We start from the raw sequence: 26,740 nt of genomic DNA, 5'->3' as shown, positions 1-26,740 counted from the left end.
TTGAAATTTGGCCAAACTAGGGGTCTCAGAGCGGAACTTCAAGTCACCCGAGTGTTTTCCTCCATATACATATGTACATGTATGTTTATGTGTGTGTGTAGATATATATATACAGTGGGGAGAACAAGTATTTGATACACTGCCAATGGGTTTTCCCATTGACTGTGTATCAAATACTTGTTCTCCCCACTGTATATATATGAGTGTGTGTGTGTGTGTGTGTGTGTGTGTGTGTGTGTGTGTGTGTGTGTGTGTGTGTGTGTGTGTGTGTGTATATACAATCATTTACATAGAAGGAAATCTTTCAATTTGTCGACGCAATGGTACAACCTTATGTCAGCTATCGAGTGCATTGCACGGCTACTAAGTAAGCAACACCACGATATAAAAGGAATAGAAAATACTTCATTAGACTGATAAACATATCTGTACTGATGAGGAAAAAGCATTGCTCGGGATGACCTTTAATGGATACGAACTCTTCCTCATTCTTAATGGATGGCGACTCTTCCTCCTCGTCCTTGATGCGTGCAGACTCCGGGTGCTCAGGATAATGGGCTTGGCTGACATATAGATCTGCAAGACCACAAACAAATCTTATTTCTTCATTTGCAAACTTCAGTGGCGCCACGGCCCCCCCTATAAATTTGTTGGCCACCCCCGCTTGCCAGTATATCGTTAGATTGTTATAGCCTGGTAATCTGTTGATCCCTGTTGGGAAGTACTTTTTATGTTTTTTTATTCAGTAATAATTATTTTTGTGTCACATTAACATTGTGTTGGGAAATATCCAGTTAAGATATGATTGCCTCTGTACTTGCTTTTATTTGTATCTGCTTTTCCCCAGTAATTATTTTGTTTTGTTAAATGTACACCTTATGCCTAATATAACACAATAAAACAGAATTCTTGTGGAACTCAAAATGTTGACTGGACAGTTATGGACTATGCACATTAAATCATTAGTAACATCAAATATTACACAATACACCAAAGTGTATCAGTAGCCGTGTCCTTAAGTCAGTGGTCTCCAATGTATTCCACATAGGGCCGCAGTGGGTGCAGGATTTCACTCCAACAAAACAAGACCACACCTTTTCAACAATCTGGTGTTTTATAAGCCTAATCAGTTGATTGCAGTCAGGTGCTGCTTGTTTTAGTAGAAACCACATTGGTTAAAAGCTCTTTCCTTGATTGGTATGAACAAAAACCAGGACCCACAGCAGCCCTCGAGGACCGGTTTGGAGACCCCTGCCTTAAGTCTTTCTTATATTTTTCCCCAGACCTTTTTACAGCAAAAATATAATGAAAAACTGAAATTATGGCATTTAGTTTTGGTGTGCCACCCCAAGATTTTAAGTGGCCCCATCTGGCCACCCCTATGAAAAATTTCTGGAGGCGCCACTGGCAAACTTGTGTCCCCAAAGTTGATTTCTGTTGGAGAAAATTCATCCTTGCCATTTTTCTTTTTTTGTATTCGTTTTTTTGTTGTCTTCCAATCCAGCACAAAAGTCATTTCAAAGTGCGAGACATCACATTCACTGCAATTAAAAATTGGAATCCCTTGACAGCACTACTGTTAACATTAAAAATGAATTCTCATCACCGCGATTTGTCATGTACAGTGTATTTATCATCGAAAGTAAACCAACCTTCTAGTCTGTGAAGAACAACCTGAGCGTGCATTAATTTGCACTCAGTCCAGTGTCGATGACGCTGGAGCTCCTCTTTCACTCCACAAAGTTCCTCCGGTCCCGCAGACATTTTCTCCACTTGATTTCTGAATGCTGAGACGAAGATTAGCTAATGATCTTTTAGATCATAATGCTGGACACGTCGTCGAGAAATGAGGAAATATGGCGTGTTTTTATCTTTCATCTTCCGATGTCTTTATTTCTTTGATCTCTTTCTCTTCTAAGAAGCCAATCGGGAGCGCAGCTGTTGCATGCGACTCAACATCGCACAGCCAATCACGAGATTAGCACCAAAAAGTCAAAATCTTGGCAGCCAATCACGAGCGTGGTCCGATTGCGGAAGAGGAGGGCTGTTCATCGTTGCCGAAGCACTTTACATTAAGACACTTTTATGGAAGATTTACGTTTGTGAATTCGTTAGCATATTAGCATCGCTCGTTATCACTAACGGTCGCTTATGGAGTTGTATATGTGCATTGTATTTATTTTTTATGCCTTCGCGATGCATATGGACCAAGTCGGACATCCGGGGATTTATGACGTCACCAGCCAAAAGATAGCGTCGCCATTTTGAAAAGGGGAATCAAAGACCAAATTTTCAAGTTTTTGGGATAATGTTTTCTTTATATTTGGACGATTTAAGTTCCTGTTTGAACCCCAAGGCTATAAGGACCAAGAGACTTTGCAAACAGTACAGCTTGTGTTAAAATTGACCCCCACCTTTTTATTTATTGTTTTTGTTGTTGTTAATGTATGTATGTTGATTGTATGTGAATTGTTCACTCTATGTTTGTATTTGTTTTTGTGTTAATAAAGTTTGTTTAAAAAAAAATATTGAAAAGGGGCGGACTCTTAATGTTTGTATTTTTTTGTAATAATGTTGTTGTGAATACGGCAATTGAAGTGCCTTATGTTTGTGATAGCATTCTGCCACGACTCACGAGTAGTACACTATGTACAAAGTGCCTCAGTTATTTGTGATCTTTTTTTTTCTTTTCTCATGTAGGTTTTGATGTTTGTCTTGCAGAGTTTGTATCATGTGTGTATGTTATTGTTTGAAAAAATATATATATATATTGAAAAGGAGCCAAAAGACGAGTGCTCTGTAATGCATTTTAATACAAACGTGCTGGACTTTCTTCTTTTTTGCGGTCTTTTTTGTCTGTCAGAATGGGAAGAAGTTGCTGTGTTGCGGGTTGTCACACAAGGAAGAGTGCGGAGCCGCATTTAAAGCTCCTTATTCTTCCTCGCGAGAAGAAAAGGAGGACTAAATGGTTGAAAGCCATTAATCGAGGAATAGTAAGAAAAGATGGTTCCGTGGACCATTCTTGCCTGTGGCAACCTAAATCCAGGCACGTTTACGTTTGCAGCCTGCATTTTATTACTGGTGAGTAAACTTAAATCGATTTTGTTTTGCCCCCAAGTCAATCGGTATGTTATTGGCCTGGTGGGAATTGGTTATTTTGCCGTGATGCACTGCGTTCTTGCCTCGTGACAACCCCATTTAGTTCTACTACAACGGTTCACGGCTAAATAACGCTTGGAGGCGAATTACCGGTCACAGCAGAAATAATCACTCCCTAAATATACTACCAACTTTCTCAGTTCCACACAGTACATATTCCACGTATTATTGTAAGTCATTATTGTGGTCCCAAATTAAAAATCGTCATGTTTTTTCTAGGTGCTAAGGTCAACACGGAGAGCCATCCAGATTATGTACCCTCCATCTTCCAAAAGAAAGAAGATAAATCCAGTACTGGCTCTTTGTGTAAGGTGGCACGATTTGAGAGAGCATCACGGAGATCTCAAACAGGTACACGATTACTATATCATAGGGTGACCATATTTTGATTTCTAAAAAAGAGGACACTCAGCTCAGCCCGGCCTCAAGATACTTGAATTTTACTCGAAGTTCACTCAAAGATGCCTATATAACTTTAATATATTTAAAGTGTGCCCCCTCACTCTGGATGGAAAAGTGCAGTTTGAAAAAAAATAATGACTTTAAAAAATAAAAAAATATATATATCAGAGGTTGCGCTAGAGCTAGACATTTTCGTTGTCTGTCATTTTGACTGACAGGGTCATAAAAAAACGGTCATAATCTATTTTTACCTATCACTTAAATTTTTAAAATGATAATGATGACATATTCAATAGTATTTAGTTTTCATTCATTTTTAATTAATATTGTAACGCTTGCTTGGCGGCGAAAAATTAGACACGGAAGTCGTGGTATTTTTCTCCCTCTTTTTACTCTGCGCTTACCGCCAACACCAACAAAACAACAACTCCGCCCCAAAAGAAAAAGAGGCAACTATAGACCCTACCCACCGACGTCACAAAATCACGTGCTCGCTGTATGGTTCCGCCCCCTTGTCCGTCATTTTGTGTCTGTATTATCAATGGTCTCAATTGATCGAGCAATTTATAATGCATTTCATGGAAGACCCGGTGCTTTCGGATGCCGTAAACTCACTTGATGCGTTACATAAAAGGCGTTATGTGGAAAAGCTTCAGTTTATCCATTCGCCAGATCCATAATTGATGCCTAAATCGATGTTTTTCGACCCGCTGTCTCCGCCGTATTTGCCTGACATCTGCTAGCTACCCTGATATGTACAACTATCTTGTCCACACAAAATCAGCCTATTCTCACGAAAGTTTGAAAAACTTTAAGAGCTTGGAGGCTTATAAATACTTCGTTGCTGGTTGGGTGAAACAGGTCCTCGTCCACGAAAATTCGGCAGGAATCTATCTTGTGCTTGGAAAGGTGAGTTACGAAATTTTCAATTCAAAATCTTTTGTTATTGCTAACATCCACTGTCAAGTCTAATGTATTTCATGTCGTTTGTCAATGGAGTTAGGGCTTTTAATGTTTATATGGTTTAGCGATAGCACTCTCACTACATACATACGTGTATGTTGTCGGCGATTAGCCTAGCAATGATCTTAATTGTGGTTGTCAGCCCAAAACCCTCTAAATATATATTAAATGCATCTTACCAGATATAAAATGACTACTACATAATCTGTAGTAATCGTTTGGAGCCCAGTTTTCTCGTCGAATTGCAGCAGCCCATCTAGCTCTCTTCTCTCTGGGTCTCTCGGAATCCGGTAAAACTTCAAGTCTCTCCGTCTTCTCCGTCTATCTTCTCTGTTATTGCAACCGACCGCCACACACGCCTTCACCATTTTGCTTATTAATGTTAACGAGCAGAAAAACACGTCGTAAATAGGAGGAATGTACGTAGCCGTAACAGGTAAACATGATGTGTTGACGGACAATTGGGCGGCACCAGTCAGGAGGAAGGAGTTGTGACGTCACGTGGGTAGGGTCTATATAGACCCCAATCACCAACGTCACACAATGATCTTAATTGTGGTTGTCAGCCCCAAATCTTCTAAATATATATTAAATGCATCTTAGCAGATATAAAACGACTACTACATAATCTGTGGTGATCGTTTGGTGCCCCGATTTCTTGTCGAATTACAGCAGTCCATCTCGCTCTCCTCTTCGGATCTCTCAGAATACGGTAGAACTTCAAGTCTCTCCGTCTATCTTCTCTGTTACTGCAACCAACCGCCACACACGCCTTCACCATTTTGATTATTAATGTTAACGAGCAGAAAAACACACCGTAATAGGAGGGATGTACGTAGCGGTAATATGTAAACACGACAAGCTGACACACAATATGGCGGCTCCAGTCAGGGGGGCGGAGTTGTGACGTCATGTGATTGGGGTCTATACACAGGCGGCAATCTAGTCCACCAATTGGATGACGCGCTGGCACACCGGGTGCACCAATAAGAACCTCGCGTTGATGTGTCAATCACGGTGCCGCCGCCAGACCCCGGTGACGCTACAATATTCTGACAGAATAGCCAACGACGTCATGCATTAAGAGAGACAATAGCTAATTAATATGCTCAATCGCCACCCTGTGGTCTGGGGTGTGAATTGCAACCTGTCAAAATGACGGACGGGCTTCAGTTTTTTGCGTCACCGTTTTAAAAAAACGGTCAACGACGGAAAATATTCGGTTAACGCGACCCCTGATATATATGTATATATATATATATATATATATATATATATATATATATACATATATATAAAATGCAGACCCATAGAAATGTAGTCCAGTCAATACACATACACACAGTAGGCTATGTGCCAAGTAAACATTTTTATAAATTACTATCACGACAATTGTCCTTGACAAATTGTTATTCCCATTCAATTGATGTTCTCATTCAATGTTCTAGATTGCACACAAACAAAATCCGAAATAAACTGACAAACTATTCAATCAGCATGTTTCCAAGAGTAGCAGTTCAAAACTACGTTTCCCATAATGCCTAGCGCGGTTTAGCCTACTGATAGCTGGCTGAGGCAAAAATCTAACTTTGCTATAAAAGTTTATAATCATCGGCAGCGCGCCGATGCGACACCAAACGGGATTTTACAGTCAAAGCTCCGACAGAAGTCAACAGTTGCCATTATACTCGTATTTATCATAAAAATAAAAATAAAAAACTTCAGGCATTGTGGCCAAATCGTCAGCCCAGTAGATGGCGGTAATGCCTCATGATAGGGGTAAACTGCCAACAAAAACAAGAAGAACTACTACTTCCCTCCATTCTCGTAGGAGCCATGTCAACTACTGCCACCCAGCGGTCGGAGGGATTCTCTTCAAATTGGTCCCGTGAAAAATCATTTAAAAAATCATAAAAACCGGACATTTTTATGAATTTATAAAATCCGCCCGGACCACGAGGACACTACGTGAAAGTAGGACTTGTCCGGGCAAAACAGGACGTTTGGTCACCCTACTATATCATGCATATAGGCTTGCCACCTTTCAGAAATAGAAATAAGGGACGCCCCCCCCCTCACGCCCAAACCCGTGCAGGCATGAAAAAAAAAAAGGGACATCCCAAAAACTCCTACAGTGCATAGAAATGCATCTATTTAAAAATATTCCATCTTGGTTCAATACGGAACACAAATTTTAATTCCCAATTCATAACTCTTCCTTATTTTAAGGGGCAGGTGGCAAGCCTATGCATACAGGATCGTGAAGTAATTTTATTTTCTTCATGCATTACAGTTCCTGGCGGATGTCAGCCCTTGATGCGCCGCCAAAGAGCATCATTCAAAGCCTGCCCATCTACCACTTTGAATGAAACGGAATCGCCTCCCAGTGTCGCTCCTCAAGATCAAACGGATTCATCACCTGCCAGAGTTGCCATAAATCTTGAAAATTCTCTTGATTGTACTAGTAAGTCTGTGTCTCGGGAGTGTGCAAGTGGCACTGTGAGCCAAGAAAGCGAGAAGATTGTAGAAACAACAAATGACAGTTTTGATCAAGAAAAGGAGATGGTAGCTGATGCGCCAATGTCGACCACTGAGCAAGCCCAGTTGTATGAGGAAATCCAGAATTTGCGAACAGAACGGGACAATGCTCTTCAGCGAGTTGCTTACCTTGAAAAACTCCTGAGAGAAACAAATATGTGTTCAGAGTCTGTGGAATGAAATGATGAAAAATGCCAAATGATGACAGGAATCAAGTGGGCCACATTCATGAAAATCTTCATGCTTTTATGCAGGTTTGTGGGCAACAAGAGCACAAACAAATCAAGTATACCACTGCAAGAGCAACTCTTCTTAACTTTGGTGAAACTGAGGCACAGTTTGTCATTTGAGTTAATTGCATATTTGAAAGGACTTCCCAAAACGACTGGTATTAATTGTTTCTGGCGCTGGATAGACTTGGTGAATGAAAATCTTGGTTTCATGATTAAATGGCCTGACAGGGAAAATATTCATGACACCAACCCACCTGTTTTCCGTGGCAAATTTCCTAGACTAATCGCAATTGTTGACTGCTTTGAGATCTTCATTGAATCGCTAAAGAACCTGCTAGCCAGAGCTCAGTGCTACAGTAGCTACAAAAAACATTGCACTGTTAAAGTATTTGTTGCTTGCAACCCATTAGGAACTGTCACATTTTTGTCTAGTTGTTGGGGTGGGAGGGCTTCTGATGTGCAGATAGTTCGCGAGTCTGGCTTTATTGATTCCAAGTATCACATGCCTGGTGACCAAATACTTGCTGACTGGGGGTTTACCCTTCATGCAGATTTTGCTACTCGTTGCAGCTGTGAACTTTTGACTCCAGCATTTACCAAAGGTAAGAAACAGCTATCCGCCAGGGAAGTAGAGATATCAAGGAAAATTTCCTCCGTGAGGATACAAGTCGAACGTGTTATTGGCCTCATGAAAAATAGATTTAATGTTCTGAAAGGTACACTGCCAATTCGTTGTGTTCAGAATGTGAAAGATGAAGCGCTGGACTGCACTTTATCGAACTGTGATAAGATTGTGCAAGTGTGTGCCATTTTGAGCAACATGTGCCCCAGCATTGTGTATGATGAACATTAAGCTGAGATCATTTTTTTTGTTAATATTTTTATTAGTTTCTTACTCAAAATCTCATTTAATTTCTGGATTTTTGACTGTTCAAATGTATTCTTTTAGATTGGTGTCTGTTTTGACTGTTGCAGCAAATTTACTCTATTTTTTAAATATTTTTTTTGGTAAATTTACATTAATAAAGTTCTGAACAGTACATAGCAGCTTCATTCTTATTATTACTTGTCTTATTTGAAAATGAAATGGTACATAAAACAAGATATAAACTAAGTATAGATTTTATTGCACAAAGATGAGGTAGAACACAAGTACATAAAAATAAAGTGCAAACACCATAAAAATATTTAGATGATATGTAAACAAAAACAACAAAATGTAAACAAGCTCATTTCTTTTTACGGCAGTCTTGGCAATGCCATTTCTTTGCTTTTGGCTGCCTTTTAAGTTTCAAACATGGCAGGTGAAACCAGTTATTGCATGAGTCACATCCCACCATAGGCCCTTCTTCTGAGTTAGTTTTGCACACACAATAAAGTGTCTGGTCCATTTGGGAAGTGTCAGGCGTAACGTTCTCTTTTTCTTCTGGGGCCAAGAGTCTGCTGTGGATGTGCTTCCTCCAAAAAGCCTCAACCCTGTCTATCATGCTGGCAATGAAATTCTCTTTGCGATGTACACGTTTCACTACACAGAACTTTGGTGACCAATAGATAAGGTCACCATATGTAGCATTGCACACGTACATCTGAAACTGTATTTGTGTGAAATGCATATGACCTGGATTCAAGTCAAGTTTGGTATTCAAAAGGAATTTGATATCTGCGGTAGCATCACTGAGTTCAGAATCCCTGTACTTGTAGGGGCACTTTATTTCAACAACCCCATGTCCACAACAATTACACTGGACTAGTCCATCTGGGGATGCTCCAATAAAAGGCTTGTCCTTGGGGACTTGCAGACCTGAATGAGAAATGTTAATTTCTTCATGGAGCCCTGGTGCCATGACTGCCGTTACCTTAGGGATATCAGGAGAATCACCTTGTCCAGTACGTAGGTAGCGATACAGTTGCATTGCTTTTTGTTCATATTTTCTTCCCCACAACACAGCTGGCACCTTGAGGTCTTCACCCTTCAGACCACACACTTTATCAATAATACTCGGCGATGGGTTTAATAATGATGTGTGGAGAACACTGTGGGCAGTTGAGGCTGTGACACGGCCAACTCTCTGCTCGTGCCATACCAGAGTAGCAGCCTGAGCCATGGTCGCTTCATTTAAACCAGGGGTCTCCAAACCGGTCCTCGAGGGCCGCTGTGGGTCCTGGTTTTTGTTCATACCGATCAAGCACAGACCTTTTAACCAATGTGGTTGCTACTAAAACAAGCAGCACCTGATTGCAATCAACTGATTACACTTATAAAACACCAGATTGGTGAAAAGGTGTGGTCTTGTTTTGTTGGAATGAAATCCTGCACCCACTGCGGCCCTATGTGGAATAGTTTGGAGACCACTGATTTAAACAGTCAACTTGAGGTTGAGTTAGTTTAACAGTCTCAAAGTTGGATGAAGCATACAACTCACAAACGGGTTTAGGGATTTGTGTGCTTGGCTCTAATGGTGTCTGGCTCAAAAAACTGCTATTGAGGTTTGCAAAACAACTGAGTCCAACTGACCTTGGCTCAACAGAGGCCAATTCCTTCAAAAATTCTTACTGCTGTTCCACAGTAGGAGGTCCAAGGCAAATCTTTTTTTTTTTTTTTTTTTGCAGAATTTTTTTCCTTCGTCGAGTCATTGTAGAACTTGATCTCTGAAATGAGCCTTGCATTGACGTTTTTAGTGAAGCAGTCATTCCATTTACATGGCACATCAGTGCATGCCAAGGAAGTGTAGCCCAGTCGAACTGCAGCTTCAATCTTGAAAAGCATGGCACCTACATGGCTGCACGTCTCACCTAGGCTGCAAACATATAGGGGATTATAAACAAAGTATATAACATATATATAAGTATATATAAATAACAGTTTGATGTGGATTTTTTTTCACTGATACTTACCCTGCCATGCACGTGCAATGAGCTGTGACTACTGTCCCATTTTTTTTCACAGCCACCCAGGTATGATGAGGCTCATCTGTTATCCGCCATGAATGTCGCACAGAAGCTCTTAAGATGTATATGTCATTCGTTGACTTTATGTGTTCAACAGTCTGAACATAACCAGATGTAAAAAATGAATGAGCCTCCAAGGACTTGTAGTTTTCCATGGCTTCTCTGCTAAATAACCCTGAGAAAAACAGATTGCATCTAAATGAAATATCCTTCCCATTTATTTTCATTTGTTTAAAAACAAAAACGCCTAATTGATAAAGGTCAGCTTACTGGGTGACTTTATGAGGTAGTCATATATGTTTCCATACTCCACTTAGGATTGTTCACCCAGCTAACAGCTGCGACTTTGTATGGGCAGATTTCAAAGCCAATACGGGCTAATTTTAAATTGTATCGCTTCCTGGCGTCTGTCGGTAGTGATTCTTGATAACAAAACGTCATGTTTCAGACGTTTTTCTGAAAAAAAGAGGCAAAATACAGCTGAAATATATGACTTACACACAATGGTTTCCTATGGATGTTTACCTGCGCTTGGCCCCTTTTCAAAATGGCGACTCGTTGCTATGCGAGGCGACGTCATCATGACATCACGCCGACTTGGTCCATGCATATAGACCCCAATCACATGACGTCACAACTCCAACCCCCTGACTTGATCCGCCATCCGTCAATTCGTTGTGTTTACACATTACCGCTACGTACATTCCTCTTATTATGGCGTGTTTTTCTGCTCGTTAACATTCATAATCAAAATGGTGAAGGCGTGTGTGGCGGTTGTTTGCAGTAACAGGGAAGATAAGATGGAGAGACTTGAAGTTCTACCGTATTCCGAGAGACCCGAAGAGAAGAGCGAGATGGACTGCTGCAATTCAACGAGAATACTGGGCACCAAACGATCACAACATACTGTGTAGTAGTCATTTTATATCTGGTAAGATGCATTTAATATATATTTAGAGAGTTTTGGGCTGACAACCACAATTAAGATAATTGCGAGGCTAATCGCCGACAACATACAGTTTCAAATTCAAGATGTTTATTTCTTCCACCATCATTATTTTTTGAATAATATTTAGCTGGTACCAAGTGAAAGAAGCTGGCCTCGTCTACGGATCATCAGTTAAACAGGGGTGTCCGAACTTTTTGCAAAGGGGGCCAGATTTGGTGTGGTAAAAATTTGGTGGGCTACCTTGGCTGATTTACGTAGAACAATATATTTAAACAAATTTTAGCAAGCCCTTCTGTGAGTCACATTTGCTTTATTATTATTATTTTTTAATTCATAATTTCAACAATCTCGCCTTTGTGGCGTTCTTTTTCGACCCTCGGGCTCTTGCGAAATACTGCTACTGTGAAATTAAACTGGCTTTAAGTTGCTTTAATTTCTCGCTGCATATTTTCCCTGTAATCTTGTCGTACCAGTCAGCGTGTCTTGTTTGGTAAAATCTCACATCGAACTCTTTGAAAACAGCGACTGTTTCTTTGCAAATGAGGCAGACACAGTTGTTGCGTATTTTATTGAAGAAATGGTCCAATATCCACCTATCCTTAAAGCGTCGGCCATCGCTGTCAACTTTTTTTTTTTTTTATTGATTGTCGCCATCTTAGAAAATTGGAAGTAAAGGGTCACACGGGGTAATGTTGCTTCGAGAGCTGTTCTTAAAGTTTTTCAAACTTTCGTGAGAATAGGCTGAGTTTCTGTGGACAAGATAGTTGTAGATATCAGGGTAGCAGATGTCAGGCAGAGACGGCGAAGACAGCGGGTCGAAAAATATCGATTTAGGCATCAAATATGGATCTGGCGAATGGATCGACCGAAGCTTTTCCACATAACGCCTTTTATGCAACACATCCAATGAGTTTACAGCGTCTGAAAGCACCGGGGCTTCCATGAATTGCACTATAAATCGCACGATAAATTGAGACCATTGAGAATACGGACACACAATGACGGACAATATGGCGGACCAATACAGCGACACGTCATTGTGTGACGTTGGTGATTGGGGTCTACAGACCCCACTCACATGACATCACAACCACGCCTCCGCACCATAATATCCGTCAGCTCGTCGTGTTTACGCATTACCGCTACGTAAATTCCTCCTATTATGGCGTGTTTTTCTGCTCGTTAACATTGATAATCAAAATGGTGAAGGCGTTTGTGGCGATTGGTTGCATTAACAGAGAAGATAGATGGAGAGACTCGAAGTTCTACCGAATTCCGAGAGACCCGGATAGGAGAGCGAGATGGACTGCTGCAATTCGACGAGAAAACTGGGCACCAAACGATCACCACAGATTATGTAGTAGTCATTTTATATCTGGTAAGATGCATTTAATATACGTATATTTAGAGGGTTTCGGCTGACAACCACAATTAAGATCATTGTGAGGCTAATCGCAGACAACATACAGTTTCAAATTCAAGATGCTTATTTCTTCCACCATCATTATTTTTTGAATAATATTTAGCTGGTACCAAGTGAAAGAAGCTGGCCTCGTCTACGGATCATCAGTTAAACAGGGGTGTCCGAACTTTTTGCAAAGGGGGCCAGATTTGGTGTGGTAAATATTTGGTGGGCTACCTTGGCTGATTTACGTAGAACAATATATTTAAACAAATTTTAGCAAGCCCTTCTGTGAGTCACATTTGCTTTATTATTATTATTTTTTAATTCATAATTTCAACAATCTCGCCTTTGTGGCGTTCTTTTTCGACCCTCGGGCTCTTGCGAAATACTGCTACTGTGAAATTAAACTGGCTTTAAGTTGCTTTAATTTCTCGCTGCATATTTTCCCTGTAATCTTGTCGTACCAGTCAGCGTGTCTTGTTTGGTAAAATCTCACATCGAACTCTTTGAAAACAGCGACTGTTTCTTTGCAAATGAGGCAGACACAGTTGTTGCGTATTTTATTGAAGAAATGGTCCAATATCCACCTATCCTTGAAGCGTCGGCCATCGCAGTCAACTTTTTTTTTTTTATTGATTGTCGCCATTTTAGAAAATTGGAAGTAAAGGGTCACACGGGGTAATGTTGCTTCGAGAGCTGTTCTTAAAGTTTTTCAAACTTTCGTGAGAATAGGCTGAGTTTCTGTGGACAAGATAGTTGTAGATATCAGGGTAGCAGATGTCTGGCAGAGACGGCGAAGACAGCGGGTCGAAAAATATCGATTTAGGCATCAAATATGGATCTGGCGAATGGATAGACTGAAGCTTTTCCACATGACGCCTTTTATGCAACGCATCCAATGAGTTTACAGCGTCTGAAAGTACCGGGGCTTCCATGAATTGCATGACAAATTGAAACCATTGAGAATACGGATAAACAATGACGGACAATATGGCGGCCGAATACAGCGACACGTCATTGTGTGACGTAGGTGAGTGGGCTCTATACAATGTTGATGTTGCATCTGTATTATTTGACGTGTACGGTAGTTTCCAATTACGGCCGCTAGATGTCAGCATTCGTCCATTTGTTGTAAACGAATTCAGTCAAACTATATGCTTCTTTGTGACATGTGCACTTGACTGTATTTTCCTGATTAAATTGAAATTTATGGTAGTTTAGTTTATTCCTTTTTTGTTGTATTGTTTACAGATTGATCGCATACCTTATGCCCCGTGGAGTTACAATTCCTCATTTTTTTCACAGCAAGGAAGATTTGGGTGAATATAAGGCAAATTAAAGCCATTTGAATTCTGTGGATTCATGTCACCTTTCTACCTGTGCTCCGATCGGCACACTATCCTGTTTACACTTAGTCCTTACAAGTGTGGCAACACGTGGTAGGGGTGTTCAAAATGTGTTTAAAAATTTTGCTCAACAACGCCACCCTGGGTTTGCACCAGGAAATTAAGGTTAAAAACACGAGAAAGGCTTCACGGTTTGTGCTACAAGGAGAGCAAGAGGCAGTCTGCAAAGTACAAATTCTTTATTTTGTAAATAAAATAAACAAAATAAAAAGATTTTAAAATAGCTGAATCCGCAGGGCTGGGACCAGTGGGGGCGAACCCCCAAAACACTGCAAATGAACACAACCAAAACAAAAACTCACGGCACACGGGGGGCTGCCACCACACCCACTGCAAGCCCTCAGCCCTGAACAGAGAAACGGGACAAACAGTTATAGTCATGCACATTAAAAAGGGTAATAGTCTCGTTTAGGCTATAATGTCCCGAACTGGGAGCACAGGAACGCATATGCCCGTACTCAAGGCGCAGCCTGGAGATACCGTCCGTGAAATACCCGCTTTTCGGGGGCGGCAGAGCAGTGCGCACCCGCAACCTGTCCGCTCAACACGGCGATGACGTCCGCGCAGCACGGCAATGACGTCCGCTCCACCAACCCGGAATAATTAGATGAAGGAAAATTAACGTTGAGCAAAGCAGCAGTGTCTTGTTATTAGCAGTCGCCACGTAACATGGCCAGCCTGCAATCACTCCATGCCAAAAGAAAATCAAAACGAATGGTGTTAAATTATTTTAGACCAGCTTTGATTAAAAGACGCCAGACGTATCGATCCGAGTCAGTGATCCTGCATGACAAAGTTAGGAGGTGGATTCAACTTTGTCTCACGCTAAATAGCGCCAGATGTCACACATTTACACCACCGGCAGCAGGAGGAGATTCTCGCTGGTCGTCACAAAACTAAAGCGATCGGTGCATTTTATTCAACAATAAAAAGTTCACAGCCATGCGCGTTCTTACCTGGCTGACAGCTGAAGGAGCAAAAGCGAGGCAATAAACCCTACCCACGTGACGTCACAACTCCGCCCTCCTGACTGGTGCCGCCCAATTGTCCGTCAACACATCGTGTTTACCTGTTACGGCTACGTACATTCCTCCTATTTACGGCGTGTTTTGCTGCTCGTTAACATTAATAATCAAAATGGTGAAGGCGTGTGTGGCGGTCGGTTGCAATAACAGAGAAGATAGATGGAGAGACTTGAAGTTCTACCGGATTCCGAGAGACCCGGAGAGGAGAGAGCGAGATGGGCTGCTGCAATTCGACGAGAAAACTGGGCTCCAAACGATTACCACAGATTATGTAGTAGTCATTTTATATCTGGTAAGATGCATTTAATATATATATTTAGAGGGTTTTGGGCTGACAACCACAATTAAGATCATTGCTAGGCTAATCGCCGACAACATACACGTATGTATGTAGTGAGAGTGCTATCGCTAAACCAGGGGTCAGTAACCTTTTTGGTGTGGAGTGCCACTTTCAAATTTTCTTGTCAATCAGTGTGCCACACCGAGATTAATGACGCACATCCAATTTTTTATATCCAACAGCGCTGTAATTTTACCCCAAAGAAAACAACATGAACATATATTGAAATCGTATAACTACCATTCAAATAAAAAATAAATGCATATTGTAGAAAATGTCAAAACTTGAAAATAAGTGCAACAGTTCACTAGCTAGTTGTTCACTATCAACTAAAACAGTAAATTATATGCAGCATTTTAGATATTCTTTTATATTACAAAGATAAAAGATGCCTACCTTAATGTGATCCCTGGCCCTGTTTTCCTTGGCTCCGCTCTGATTTCGGGGTTTTACTTTGTGACTTTTAGCTGCTTATCCCTTTTTTTTGAGTGTCTCTTTGTTAGTCAAGCCATCAACCAAAACCTCTGAGCTTGACAAGATCGCCTCTTTGATATATTCGCCATCAGTTTTTCTTTTTTTCATCAGGTTTTCCTTGCTTTGCAATGCAGTGAGCAAAGTGATAGCTTGCTTCGGTGGCGGTGTTTTTAGCAGTGACAAAAGGTTTTCAGGGTGTTTTTGTTTACACTACCTGGACACAGCACGTTTTAATGTCTCTGCCTTGTCAGACTCCTCCTTGAATGAATTTTCATGTTTTGTCTCGTAATGACGTTTGACACTTGTTCTCCCCGGGGAGAGGCACGGGCCCGGGTGGAGCCGCCGCGGCCCCCGGGAGGCTGGCTCTTGCGGTGTGCACGAAAGGCTCGGGCGCGGGCCCGGGTGGAGCCGCGAGGAGCGAGCCTTTCCCCGGGGAGAGAAAGCTTCCCTATCGCGGTGCGCACGGAAGCCTCGGGCGAGAACCCGAGTGGAGCCCCCTCTCGTGGTGCGCATGGAAGCCTCGGGCGCGGGCCCGGGTGGAGCCGCGAGGAGCGAGCCTTTCCCCGGGGAGAGAAAGCTTCCCTATCGCGGTGCGCACGCAAGCCTCGGGCGAGAACCCGAGTGGAGCCGCCTCTCCCCGAGGAGGCTGGCTCTCATGGTGCGCATGGAAGCCTCGGGCGCGGGCCCGGGTGGAGCTCTCGTGGTGCCCAAGGAAGGCGCGGGCGTGTGGGGCTAGAAGACTGATCTAGCCCCATACCAGCCCGGGTGGAGCCGCGGGTGCAGATCTTGGTGGGGGAATAACACTCTTAAATACAGTCTTGATGAGATTGAATTGGCTGCAGTTACGACGTTGGGAAAGCTGACTCTGGAATAAAACACGATTTGACCAACATTGTGACAGCCGATGCCTACCAAAAATGACGTAATGTCAGAGGTTATAAAATCGCGCCAGCGGCCCTTCCCGCACAGAGAGCGCCAGTGGGCAAAACGGGACAAGTCTGTGAAAGCGTCCAACCCGCTCCATTCTCGGGACATCTTTTTATACTTGAAAGCAATGACGTGAGTAAATCCCATGTCTCTTTACACATGAATTCCCTTGGATGTGTGTGTGGCTTAAATAACAGGGCGCGCAACAGAAAATGTCTGAAATTCAGGTAAAAAGGCGTTTTTTTCTTTTTTTTTCTTTTTTTTCTTTTTGCCATGCGCTCGCGTGTCACTGGTTAACCCTTCGCGTGCCAATGCTGACACGCGTGTCATAGGTTGCCGACCCCTGCGCTAAACCATATAAACATTAAAAGCCTTAGCTCCATTGACAAATGACATGAAATACATTAGACTTGACAGTGGATGTTAGCAAGAACAAAAGATTTTGAAATGAAAATTTCGTAACTCACCTTTCCAAGCACAAGATAGATTCCTGCCGAATTTTTGTGGACGAGGACCTGTTTCACCCAACCAGCAACGAAGTATTTATAAGCCTCCAAGCTCTTAAAGTTTTTCAAACTTTCGTGAGAAGAGGCTGATTTTGTGTGGACAAGATAGTTGTAAATATCAGTGTAGCTAGCAGATGTTAGGCAAATATGGCGCAGACAGCGGGTCGAAAAACATCGATTTAGGCATCAAATATGGATCTGGCGAATGGATAAACTGAAGCTTTTCCACATAACGCCTTTTATGCAATGCATCAAGTGAGTTTACGGCATCCGAAAGCACCGGGTCTTCCATGAAATGCATTATAAATTGCTCGATCAATTGAGACCATTGATAATACAGACACAAAATGACGGACAAGGGGGCGGAACAATACAGCGATCACGTGATTTTGTGACGTCGGTGGGTAGGGTCTATAGACCCTACTCACGTGACGTCACAGCCACGCCCCCGCGCCATGTTGTCCGGATACTAGTCATGTTAATGCATTAGCGTTCGTAAATTCCTCCAATTATGGCGTGTTTTTCTGCTCGTTAACATTAATAATCAAAATGGTGAAGTCGTGTGTGGCGGTCGGTTGCAAAAACAGAGAAGATAGACGGAGAGATTTGAATTTTTACCGTATTCCGAGAGACCCGAAGAGGAGACCGAGATTGACTGCTGCAATTCGACGAGAAAACTGGGATCCAAACGACTACCACAGATTATGTAGTAGTCATTTTATATCTGGTAAGATGCATTTAATATATATTTAGAGGGTTTTGGGCTGACAACCACAATTAAGATCATTGCTAGGCTAATCGCCGACAACATACACTCAGACGTTGTGAATGAACTACCTGAAAATATATAATTATAAGGGGATAATCAGACAGTTGTCATACAATTAATTTACAATTTCACTATTGAGGTCAAAAGCCAAAAAATAAATTCAACTAGGGACAATCTGGAGTAGTGCTATCGCACTTCATATTTAATACGTATTATATATGTATATAGTGAGAGTGCTATCGCTAAACCATATAAACATTAAAAGCCCTAGCTCCATTGACAAATGATATGAAATACATTAGACTTGACAGTGGATGTTAGCAAGAACAAAAGATTTTGAATTGAAAATTTCGTAACTCACCTTCCCGAGCACAAGATAGATTCCTGCCGATTTTTCGTGGACGAGGACCTGTTTCACCCAACCAGCAACGAAGTATTTATAAGCTTCCAAGCTCTTAAAGTTTTTCAAACTTTCGTGAGAATAGGCTGATTTTGTGTGGACAAGATAGTTATAAATATCAGGGTAGCAGAAGTCAGGCAGAGACGGCGAAGACAGTGGGTCGAAAAACATCGATTTAGGCATCAAATATGGATCTGGCGAATGGATAAACTGAAGCTTTTCCACATAACGCCTTTTATGCAACGCATCCAATGAGTTTACAGCATCAGATAACACGGGGGCTTCCATGAATTGCTCTATAAATTGCACGACTAATTGAAACCATTGAGAATAGGGAATGGGACGTACTACGTCACTGTTTGGACGCGCCTCCATGCTGGCAATATGATTTACTTCCGGTTCGGCAGAGTCAATGCGGATTGTAACGTGTGGTAGTGCAAAGCTAACTCTTTCGGTGTTTTAGAAAGAAATTATGGGTGTGTATTGTTGTGTTACCGGGTGCAACAGCGTCTCCTACGACAAAAAAAGGGGTTAGGAAAAATGGACTCACTTTTCACCGTTTTCCTGCATGGAGGACCAAATATCAGATCACGAAGGTACGACGGATGGCTGGATTGCAGCGGTTCGTCGGAAAAGCATTTCTTATGATCATATTTCTGCTGGAATGAGAGTGTGTTCCTGTCATCTCTACTCTTGTAAGTTGAACGATTTATCCACTTTTGGTTTCAATACGTTTTTCTTTTTTTACACCGTTGTGTAAATCTGCCTCGGTAGCAATGCTCGCCTACTACTACTCACCTACCTGTTGTGTTCCTAGGTAAACCTGCTGACAACACATCCCGATTGGTCACCATCTCTCTTCTTGGATCATTTGACAAAGAACATTTGTTCAATGGAGTGGTTCCATTTGCCCTGTGTCGGACTCAAACAAGCCCCTGCTGCAGACGCCATCTGGGTCTGCCCTTCTCGTCGATGAACTGCGGGCTTTTAACTTGTGAAAATGCAAGAACTGTAATGCACATATTTATTCTGCCTGGCTATTTAACTATGGCCAGTGACGTATTATTATTATTATTTTTTTTTGTAAACCACTTTGACAAAGACACGTTTCATTGTAATGTTGAATTTATATATTCTATTATTATTTTTTAATTATAATATTCTTATTTGCACTTATGGAGACTTTAGACTGTCAATTCAAATAGTGTTGGAAAAGTTGCAATACCTAAAATAGAAATGCAAGAACTGTAAAGTACATATTTATACACCTTTATTTACCTAAGGCCACTGGATGTTTTTTAACTGCTTTGAAAAAATACAGGTTTTGTTGTGATCTTGTATTTATATAGTATATAGCTTTTTATAATGTATTATGTATTATAATATTTGCTGCCCCCTGCCAGAGTGTGGGCCATTTTGTACTAAAAGGATTTTAAACTGTCAGTTCAAATACTGTGTTGGAGACTAGTACTTGCAATACTTAAAATGGAAATGCAAGAACTTTAAAGCACATATTTATCCTGTCTGGCAATTTACCCAAGGCCAGTAAATAGTGTTTTAAACTGCTTTGACAAAGACACGTTTATTGTGATCTTGTATTTGTGTATTACTTATAATTATATAATATTTGCTGCCACCGTCAGAGGGTGGGCCTTGTTTGCACTAATTTAAAGATTTTAAACTGTCAATTCAAATATCGTATTGGAGAAATTGCATTACTTGAAATAAATCTATTGCAACTTATCAGTCCCAGTTCTTGTCTACAACACTGTCCAAAAATTGTCAATGCATATTCCAAATAGAATAACAAAATTAAGTCACCTGACTTTGTAATTATTACACCTGTTTATTATGAAGACCTGAAGTAAACAACAAGCAGTTACAGTTCGTCAAGAAGTTGTTCAAGTCATGTTTTGGTATTCATATTTTATTGACTTTTCACAACAACACTTGGGATCGTGTTTGTAAGAGCAGAGCAAACTGAAGTTTCAGCGTGCACTCTTCGCCTTTCCAACCTCTCATAACGCTCCGATGTGGTGCGCTTGACCTCAGAATAACCCAAGAAGAGATATGGTGACCAATCGGGATGTGTTGTCAGCATTTCATATGCAGGTTTTCCTAGTAACACAACAGGTAGGTGAGGAGGAGGAGAAGGTTAGCATTGCTACCGAGGCAGATTTACACAACGGTAAAAAAAATAAAAAAACGTATTGAAACCAAAACGGATAAATATTTCAACTTACAAGAGTCGAGATGACGGGAACACGCTCTCATTCCAGCAGAAATATGGTCAAAAGAAATGCTTTTCCGACGAACCGCTGCAACCCAGCCATCCGGCGTGCCTTCGTGATCTGATATTTGGTCCTCCATGCAGGAAAACGGTGAAAAGTGAGTCCAGTTTTCCTCGCCCTTTTTTTAGTCGTAGGAGAAGCTGTTGCACCTGGTAACACAACAATACACACCCATAATTTCTTTCTAAAACACTGAAAGAGTTAGCTTTGCACGACCACACGTTACGATCCGCATTGAGTCTGCCGACCCGGAAGTGAATCATATTGCCAGCATGGAGGCGCGTCCAAACAATGACGTAGTACGTCCCATTCCCTATAGGGCTAAAAAATGACGGACAATATGGCGGCCGGAAACAGCGACACGTCATTTTGTGACGTAGGGGAGTAGGGTCTATTGCTGCCCCGCGTGAAATGTCCCCATTGACGGAGCACTTATTTATAGCGCTTTATTGGTCTTTGTCAGTCACGTGCCCAAACTAGCGCACATGCCCCCAGGCGCCATTTTGAGTGTACCGCGCATGTAAATGACAGCTCCGACGCCACATTACTGCCTCCAACTTCATCGCTGGATATAACAAACTACCTCATTTACGGTATCAGCGCTTACACAAATGAACAGTTTAAAAACTATAAATCTCTCGAAGCTCACGGACATTTAACGAATGCCTGGGTGCAGGATCTCTTCTCTTTTCGACCGCAGGACTGCGACAACACAGCCGCCACTCTCGTTGCTCCGCTCAGAAACATGATACAGCTCTTACAAGAACATTGTTGAACATGAATTGTACCTTGAATATCATCTTAAACATCACATGACTAAAACAGGTGAAGGAACTGTCATAATGACATGCAAATTCATTTATATTGAACAATATATTGTTTCAGTGTTGACATTACCATGCAAAGATGTGCACTTCTCTCAATGCAGGACTTGTCATGTGAAGTGGGACAAATTTACTTGAACACGTTCTTCTACAGCTAGTGTTATTTTACTTCGTATGCACATATTTTATATTTCCTTGTATTGCTATTTTCTGTTTACCATTGTGCTGCTGCTGTTTTGAGAATTTTAGTAAAAGTTATATATCTAAAAAAAGTAAAACTGTCATGCTTGTTTTGTTATTAAACATCGTATTTCCTATACAGTGTTTATCTCCACAACATTGTTTGAATGTAATTGGTAAAGAAAAGTACTTTTCATTATCAAAACCAACACTAGGTCTTTATGTACTTAAGAGAGACAAAGACTCAAGAAGACTTCAAAATCGTCATTGACATACTTTAATAAACAGGTTTAGATCATCTGAAAAAGCGGAAATGTGAAGGTTGGCCAACCATGTTTTTGAATAATATCAATGGCTAAGCAATTATAAGCATATTTTCGTTATTTTCTTGAACGCAACCCTTCCAGATTCTTTGTTTAACCCATAGCAACGCCCTTGACAACGAAAATGCTTTTCTTCGGCAATCTTCGGAAATTACATCACACCTAGAAGTGCGAAGGAAGTCCGCCATAGAACAGTATTTTTTGTTGCATTGTTTCTCGGTAAGATGCCACGGCGGTATGTGGCGATGTTTTGTTCTCACTCTAACGAAAAGTTGTTTGAGTGGCCAAAGGATAGCAGGGCACATAAATGGACATCTTTCGTTCTCACGAAGCGAATGAATTTCATCGAGTAGTGTTCTCTGCTACAAACACTTTGAAGATGCCTACTTCCTTAACCGGTCTGTTTATGATCAAGGATTTGCCAAAAAGTAAGTTTTTGGATAGATGACTGATGACTTTGTCAAAGCAGAGCTGCCAACTGTTGTGGAATGTACAGTAGAAGCTAGCGACGTTAGCCGAAAGCCAACTCGTGGCAATCCCCGATCATAGTTGTTGTTGTGTTCGCTAGGTTAAGCGTGTTTAAATTGTGCGTCATCTACGATCTTGTCCGAAAGGGTTAATCCACTGTCAATCGGGAAAGGGGTGTAGATGTGCATAGAAGCGGGTCGGCGTCGCGGTAATTCAGTCACGTTGCCATAAGAGACACACACCGCCGGTGAGTTTGTGCACATTTATTTGTATTTGTATTTCCACCTTCATGCTTCAAGCATTGCATTGCATTTGTACGGTTCGGCGTTTCTTTCACGGTGATCGCTTGATAGCCTTCTAGTTTGTGTTTTACGAGAGCCGCTGACAGGTGACAACGAGCGTGTTGGTATTGAGTCAATCTCGCAGCGAATCAGCGAGCGGCTCAAGTCAATCATGGGAAATGTAGTCTCGGGACATCACTGAAGTGGTGCTTTGTAATGTGTTCGCTTGTGTGAAAAAACTACATTTCCGCACCCCATTACTGTTAGCTCCATGTGTTAATAAAGAAACAAAAGTTGTCAGCGCGTCGTGTGTTCGATACCTTTGTCAACAAAAAGCTCATAAAAAGACACTATGCACGATCTGGGACTGGAAGTAGTAGTAGCTGGTAGTACGAGGCGAGGCGGAGATGAGTGAGAAGCAAAACTTTGCGGTCGAATGTGAAGGCAGTCCGCTATTATTTTGTTTTCTTATTGTTGCCACAATAAAGTGGAGAAAGCCATCAACGACTCATCTCCTTCTTTCCCCCCCAGTTTTTTAAAATTATTTTTATATTATTATTTTATATGCAAGAGAGCTGCCGGATCTGCCAAAATGAACATGAAGTCTGATTATTATTTTTTTAAACAATGTCATCAGATAGACAAAAACATAAAATTATTTGCAAAAGCCTGCAGCTTCAAATCATGAAAATAATAACAGCCTATATCTTACCAATCTTGTAATCTCGATGGGTCTTTTCTCCATTCCATGTCAGGTAGTCTAGGCACATTGTTTGCATCCTGATTAACGTCTGGCTAATACATGTTAGGTCCAACATAAAATTCCAACCTCCTCTTCTTCCTCCAACTCTTCAAAAACTTGGATATCCTCCCTTGCGCTCGATCTATCGCTTATATCGCTGTTTGAAGGGCTTTATATGGCGGCCGTATGTATGGAGCGCTGCCATCGCTGTTCTCGGTCTGACGTATAACTTCCGCGTTCGTCCCCTTTCAGGCTCGAACTTCGGAAATTCGATTATTTTGTCAAATATACAACATATAAATTATTTTTTCATGCTTTATTTGTTGGACACTGTTTAATTACTTTAATTGTGACCCTATTTGGCATGTGATGAAATTACTTCACATTTCTGCTTGAAAACATCAAATGTTTTCATGGACCCATTACAGTAATGGATTTACGACTGTAAGATCAATTTTAAATAATTACACAAAATATTAGTACTGTATTTTAGTAACAAATCGTGGACTGGGCCACGTAACCGTCATTGAACAGAAATGTATTAGTCTACAGGTTTTCACGACCATATCCCAATGACAATCACACAGGTATGACATTTATTACTTCAAGCAGAGTAAAATAATACATATTCACGGTACAAGAAAGTCGTTTCCGTGTGGACGCTCCCGTCAGGGGGTATATTTCACGTAGGGCGGCTATCTTTCGGCACAACACCTGTTGTTGCGCTCACCTTCTTGCTGCGCGACCGTGGCGATGAGCTTCGCAGTCTCTGTCTGATGATGTCTGCGATCGTGTTGGCATCATATTGATGTTTTCGCCGCTGTCTAACGGCTGTCGACACAAACGCATCATGGACCGAGATAAACAAACCGTGCTGCTTTCGAGATTTGCCCTTTTAACAATGGGCACACAGCAACTACTAAAATGACAGTTTATCGTCTCTGTTACTGCAACCAGCCACCACACATGCCTTCACCATTTTGATTAATCAATGTTAACGATTGTCAGGAAGGTTTTTGGGTTCGTTTACTACGCGGTGATTCCTGAGAAGCAGAAAAACACCCAGTAATAGGAGGAATGTACGTAGCGGTAATTGTAAACACGATGGGCAGTCAGGGGGGCTGAGTTGTGACGTCACGTGATTGGGGTCTATTGATTTGCTCAATCTGAACAAGTACCAATCAGTTGATGGATTTATCAATACCATGTACAGTATGAGTTTGTATCCAAAAATCGCCAGACCAAGTCGAATCTCAACCCACAGTGCTACATTAATAGATAATATATTCACCAATGACATTAACAGTAATTCAGTAAGCGAACTGTTAATTAACAATATTAGTGATCACCCCCCCAGTTTTTACAGTTTATCACGGCACCCAGCTAAGAAAGTTGCTAGAGCAGAATGTCAAGTACAGGCGAGTGAGTGACTCATTTAAAAAGGATTTATTGGCACAAAATTGGGAAAATGTATGTAATGGAATTGACATCGACTGTGTATATGAAACATTTAATATATTCACATCATTATATGATAAAAACTGTCCTATACAACGGTAGAGCAGAAAACAAAAAGTAAAGATCGACCATGGTTCACGAAGGGATTAAAAAATGCTTTTAAGAAAAATACATTGTACAGAGAGTTCATAAAACAAAGAACTACAAAGGCAGGAAAAAATATAAAAATAAACTGACCAATAACATAAGGGTATGTAGGAAAGAATACTAAAGTAAAATATTGTACAACAACAAAAACGACATGCAACATCTAGCATGAGGGACAAATGCATGTTTGACCCCCCCCTCCCCAGCAACAGTTACTAACGTCATGGATATTAATGAGCAAAGGTGACGTGTTACGTACGGTATTTTAATGAACATCCAATGTTCTTAAGTAGTTAAAATGGAGGTTTTGCATTTAGGAAATGTGTGAGGAAAAATTAGATTTGGGGTTGGGGTTACAGCTTGTTCTGTTAACTTTTATTTTTGTAAATCATTGGGGGGAAAAATCCAATTTTGAATGAAAATGTGTTTGTGTTATAGGAATAACTGTGCCAAAAGCAGTGTTATCTGCATTTAAGTGGTTTTCCGAGGTTTGACAAAAAAAAAAAGGATTCTGGCTCCGTGGCGACCTTAATGTCAGGGAGTTCTGGCAAGACATTTCTAGCCACTCTCACCCCTGCTACTACTTTGCTACAGTTTGTGTTGTGATGAGGAACAGATATAGACCCTACCCACCGACGTCACAAAATCACGTGCTCGCTGTATGGTTCCGCCCACTTGTCCGTCATTTTGTGTCTGTATTATCAATGGTCTCAATTGATCGAGCAATTTATAATGCATTTCATGGAAGACCCGGTGCTTTCGGATGCCGTAAACTCACTTGATGCGTTACATAAAAGGCGTTATGTGGAAAAGCTTCCGTTTATCCATTCGCCAGATCCATATTTGATGCCTAAATCGATGTTTTTCGACCCGCTGTCTCCACCGTATTTGCCTGACATCTGCTAGCTACCCTGAACTGTACAACTGTCTTGTCCACACAAAATCAGCCTATTCTCACGAAAGTTTGAAAAACTTTAAGAGCTTGGAGGTTTATAAATATTTCGTTGCTGGTTGGGTGAAACAGGTCCTCGTCCACGAAAATGTACGTAGCGGTAATGTGTAAATATGACTAGCTGACACACAATATGGCGGCTCCAGTCAGGGGGGCGGAGTTGTGACGTCATGTGATTGGGTGATTGGATGACGCGCTGGCACACCGGGTGCACCAATAAGAACCTCGCGTTGATGTGTCTATCACGGTGCCGCCGCCAGACCCCGGTGACGCTACAATATTCTGACAGAAGAGCCAACGACGTCATGCATTAAGAGACAATAGCTAATATGCTGACTCGCCACCCTGTGGTCTGGGGTGTGAATTGCAACCTGTCAAAATGACGGACGGATTTCAGTTTTTTCCGTCACCGTTTTAAAAAACCGGTCAACGACGGAAAATATCCGGTTAACGCGACCCCTGGTTGTCGGCGATTAGCCTAGCAATGATCTTAATTGTGGTTGTCAGCCCAAAACCCTCTAAATATATATTAAATGCATCTTACCAGATATAAAATGACTACTACATAATCTGTGGTAATCGTTTGGAGCCCAGTTTTCTCGTCGAATTGCAGCAGCCCATCTCGCTCT

At 41.4% G+C, this 26,740-nt stretch overlaps 1 pseudogene; it reads right to left on the bottom strand.

Annotated features, from left to right (window-relative positions):
• Positions 1-26,740, bottom strand: part of LOC130928000 (zinc finger protein Xfin-like) — a 52,920-nt pseudogene that overhangs the window by 7,979 nt on the left and 18,201 nt on the right.

Source organism: Corythoichthys intestinalis, chromosome 13 (genome assembly GCF_030265065.1).
Source record: "Corythoichthys intestinalis isolate RoL2023-P3 chromosome 13, ASM3026506v1, whole genome shotgun sequence".
Lineage (NCBI taxonomy): Eukaryota > Metazoa > Chordata > Actinopteri > Syngnathiformes > Syngnathidae > Corythoichthys > Corythoichthys intestinalis.
Note: the sequence above shows the minus strand (reverse complement) of the source record. Positions and strands in the feature narration are given on the sequence as shown.